Raw genomic sequence first — 5000 nt, forward strand, 5'->3', positions numbered from 1 at the left:
TGTGTTCACTTGGGGTCTTAGGCGGAGGCGAGAATTGATTAGACGATTGAATGCTGCTGGTTGAGGATAGAAAGATGATTATAGGTTTAAATGTTTTCTTGTTTCCGTTCACTAGTTATGGTAAGTGAGGAGGGATATTCTTTCATTGCTTTATCATTCAAGTTTGATTATGGATGGGAGGAATGAAAGGCGCACGTGGTACCAGTGGGTGTAGTGATGGCGGTAGTGAGGGAGTGGCGGCTTACATGGCACCAAACATATTCAGGAACTCTCACCGTGACTACTTTCAAAGCCCACATAAATGAGTAGCTGAGTTCTGACGAGTCTTTACCCTGTTAATAAATTGGGAATCTCGTTAATCTGTCACCAGAACCGTAAAAACACTTAAAAATCCGCGTAACTTCAACTACAGCGGCGCAGAAGAGTTTCAGAATATTAGCCAGGCCAGACGGTGGAAGAGATGGGCAGGGAGGGGGACCATCAGGTGGACATCTCAGGGGATTAGAATTCACCTGTCGGCCGGTCCGTCACACCTGGGCGTTCTTGGACCTCTCCCCCTCCCCTCCCCTTATCCTATCACCCCACCACTGTTCTTTGCTCCCTCAACCCTTTCACTCTCCCTGCCCCTCACCCTCTCTCATCTCTTCTCATCCTGTCCCTCTTCTTTTCTTTCGTATCTTCTTATACCTCACTCCTCCTCCTCCTCCTCCTCCTCCTCCTCTCCTGTTAGTCCTTTATTCATCGTTTCTCCCTCTCACTTCCTTCCATTCTTTCATATTCGTCATCTTGGATTTAATTATGTAACAGAGAGAGAGAGAGAGAGAGAGAGAGAGAGAGAGAGAGAGAGAGAGAGAGAGAGAGAGAGAGAGAGAGAGAGAGAGAGATTGGGGTCGGGATTATATAAGACAAACGTGCCCAACTGCATAGATAAATGGAAATGTTATTACTAACACATTCCAGTCAGAACACACACACACACACACACACACACGCAGACTCTCTCTCTCTCTCTCTCTCTCTCTCTCTCTCTCTCTCTCTCTCTCTCTCTCTCTCTCTCTCTCTCTCTCTCTCTCTCCCCGTCACCTTCAGGACAAAGCGACGCTCCTAATCAGTGTCTCTTCTCTTCGGTCACACCTGAAGGTCGTCTGGGTGGTTGGTGATATTACTACTACTACTACTACTACTACTACTACTACTACTACTACTACTACTACTACTACTACTACTACTACTACTACTACTACCACCACTCCAAATACTGCTGCCCACTACAGAAACACTAGATAATTTTGATTGATGAGTATGACGGTAAATTTCAGAGAATAATAGTATTTTTATAGGGAATGTTTTAACAATGGTGGTGATGATGCTACTACCACTACTACTACTCCTACTACTACTACTACTATTACTACTAGTACTACTACTACTATTACTACTACTATTAATAATAATGATAATAATAATAATAACAATAATAATAATAATAATAATAATAATAATAATAATAATAATAATAATAATAATCGTAAAAGCAGCGGCACGGTGGTTACTAGCCAGGGATTTGAGGATGGAGAGAAGGACGAAGCTTTGGTGAATTGAGTTTATATATAGCAAGACGCATTTCCACCACCACGGGTCGGTGAACGGGTGACAAAACGAAGGTGTATGGGTCTTCCCAGCAACTTACTTATCTCGGGATGCTGGAGGCTACCGGACGAGGAATCCGGTGTTGATTAGACTTCTTCAGGTGAGCCAGGTGAGTATTGATACTCTCACCTGGCAAGCCTGGGGTGTTTTAAATGTGTGTTTTGTTTGGTGTTCTTAGAGGGAGGGATCCATCTCGTGGATCGCTCACACACACACACACACACACACACACACACACACACACACACACACACACACACACACACACACACACACACACACACACACACACACACACACACACACACACACACACAACTTTACAACCATCAATGGAGAGAGAGAGAGAGAGAGAGAGAGAGAGAGAGAGAGAGAGAGAGAGAGAGAGAGAGAGAGAGAGAGAGAGAGAGAGAGAGCACTTACTCCTATGAAAAACAGGAGTGTGCGCACATTTAACATGGGAGGAGTGAAGAAGTCCATCAGGAGGAGGAGGAGGAGGCATAAGCTGCATTTCAAGAGCCCGCACATCATGCCTTGCTTTACGCCTTTCACGCACTCACGGCAGACCGACGCGCCTTCTGGGATAACTGTTATGGGGCGCGGGGTGAAGGTGTGGGCGCCAGTCACTCCTGGGAACTGAATACCGCGGGGAGAGGAATCCGTAAGTGAAAGTAAGCTGTAAGTTGCATCGCGAGGGAAGGCGAGATCTGGCGGTGACTGTAAGCGGCTGTGTGTCTGTAAAGTGTTGACGTGAGTGGCGGTGTGTGTGCGTGGGTGGGTGAGTGGGTGTGTGTGGGTGTGCAGGTCAAGTGCATAGTTATGGCGGTGGATGGTGGAAGATGCGTCTGTTTAAGTAAGGGTGTTGGAAGCATTTTGGATGTGAATGGACGAATGGGTGGATGAGTTAGTGTGTGAGTGGTTGGATGTAGACGTCTAGTTGTGGTTGAATAAATGGCTGTGAATCAGGGATGGTGGTATGGAAAATGGAGTGAAACAAGCAGTAATTACACACAAAGCACCTCTTTAACATCACATACCTTCACTTTCGTGGCCTCTGTTACCTTCCGCAACCCTTTCTCCTCCTCCCCCATGGCAGCGTTAAGCCGGTATTGCACCGGGAACTTTCAGTATAAATATCTTCCTTGGGTAAGCCAGATTTCAGGGTGGTTGGGGTGACATGGCTGGTGTTGCTCTCAGAATACAAGGTAGATGGAAGCCTTAGCATATATTAATTAGTTTTATACATAGGAATAACTTAGTTACTTCTTTGAGTGTTTCAGTGGAGAGAGAATAATCTCGTTCAGGAGAAAGGATTATCACAGCAAATCATGGTTAGGAAGAAAGTTTGCAGACGGAAGCGCAGTTTGTCCAGGGAAACGTTCTCTATGTAATACCGGCTTTTACCCGTCCCGCACTAGCCGTTCCATCCCTCCTGTCCCTCCCTCACCTCTGCTTCTTCCCATCCATACTCTTCCTTTCCCCTCCCCTCGCCCAGCAGTAAGGAAGTAATATAGTTTCTGGCTGGATTGACAGGCATAATTTTTTTCCGCCTCAAGGCAGTGGTTGGTCTCGCTGCCATATGTAACTGCCATATTCATAGTTACACTTTATCAGTTTTTGTCTTACTTTCTTGTTAGTCATTTTGTCTGTCCATATCTTTGTGTCCCGTCGTGTTTGTTTGCCAGGTGGTCTGTGGTCTCTGGCTCTTTGTAATGTCCTTGTCTGTTTATTTTACTGTCTGTGTGCCGAGTCCTCTCTCTCTCTCTCTTTCTCTCTACAATCCACGTGTTACATACTTACACAGCGGCAGCAGAAAAAAAGCGCCGCCTTTCAGCGCCGCCTCGGCTGGACGCCACGTGGCGTGAAGGAACCTCATAAACCAAGACGTCCGTCCGATGCCTCAAGTCGACTGGGATCGCACAATTAACGTTGCTCGCTCCCACAGTTATCCTGTAGGCGTCGCCGACAACCGTGTGAAGGCAGTGGCCGCAAGAGGGTTTTCTAACTCATGTAGTGAAGTTAAGAGAGCTTCATCAAGGAGGGGAGAGCTGCGGGTGCCGTGCGTCGGTATGCTGGAGTGGCGGCCGTGGAACGCTTCACCTAAACGCTTGTGTGAACTCTCAGTGGAGCCTCACATTGGACTGAGGAAAGTTGCATGACGGATTGGGATGATAATGGGGGTAATGACTGTTGTCTTAAACGGAAGTAAGAATATTTATCAGTGTATTATTAAGGAAACCAGTCACTATTGAAAACAGAAAAAAAAAAAAACGAAAAGCTGTTAAAAGACAAATGTATATGTGACTTTAATGAGATTAGCGTCATGTTGGAAGAACTTAAGCGAACATGAGTGAGTAGTGCAAGGTTAGTGAAAATGTGAAACTGTGCTTAAGTGTGCTTGTAGTTGTGTAGGTGTGGTTGGTGGTGGTGTGTGGTCAATGACACTGGTGACGGTTTCAGTGCAGTGGTTAGTGGTAGTGTGGTTGTGTGCTGTAGTTATAGTTAACTATGAGTAGTGTGGTGGTCATTGAGGAGTATTAAAATTTTGGTTGTAGTTGTTAATGGATAGTGTGGTGGTGATTGAGTAGTGTTACTATCGTGGTTATAGTTGTTAACACTTGTAGGTGGATGATGGTGGTAGATGTAGAGTGGTGTGTGGCGAGCGTGTGGTTGTCCTGCTTAGGTAGTGTGGTGGCTGAAGAGTGACAGTGCGGCGAACCTTGCAGATGGCAATAGGCGCTGTACATAACGCTGCTCAGAGATGTTGCCGCTTGGTCGTGGTGGGCACAAGCAAGTGGTATGGTGTGGTTGCGGAGAGGAATAAATTGGTGATAGACGCTGTGTGGTCGTGGTGTGGTCGTGGCAGGTACTATATAGCATATTGGTGGTGGTGGTGGTGAGTCTTGCGTGATGTAGTCGTGTGGCCTCGTTCCCAGTCGGACGAGTGGCGTGCGACCACACTCGCAAATATGCCACTGTTGTAGCCGCACCTGGCCATCGCGGCAAAGGACGATGATCACCTGTGAGCGATAATTAGAGTTCTCATTACTCTCATTACTTGCCTTAACTGGTGAGAGCTGAATATTAGCGTGGGAGAGCGTGGCGGTGGTGAACACAGTCGTCAGAGGCAGTGAGAGCGAGGAAGGAAGGAAGCAATGAAGGAGGGACGGAGCAGAGGGGTGGAGTGAGTGAGGGGGAGGAACTGCTGTCTGTGAGTGTGAGGAGTCTCCTTCACACAGTTACTCTGATAAATATATGTTCTTTATTGTTACTTGATGTTATTGTTGTCAAAGATGATATGTTTTTCTCTTTGTATTTGATCATTTGTGTGTGTGTGTGTGTGTGTGTGT

At 46.4% G+C, this 5000-nt stretch overlaps 1 protein-coding gene across 1 annotated transcript in view; it reads left to right on the top strand.

The window, feature by feature from the left end:
• Positions 1 to 5000, top strand: part of LOC135111004 (forkhead box protein O1-like) — a 77185-nt gene that overhangs the window by 48130 nt on the left and 24055 nt on the right. The window lies entirely within an intron of this gene.

This window comes from Scylla paramamosain, chromosome 21 (assembly GCF_035594125.1).
Source record: "Scylla paramamosain isolate STU-SP2022 chromosome 21, ASM3559412v1, whole genome shotgun sequence".
Classification (NCBI taxonomy): Eukaryota; Metazoa; Arthropoda; class Malacostraca; order Decapoda; family Portunidae; genus Scylla; species Scylla paramamosain.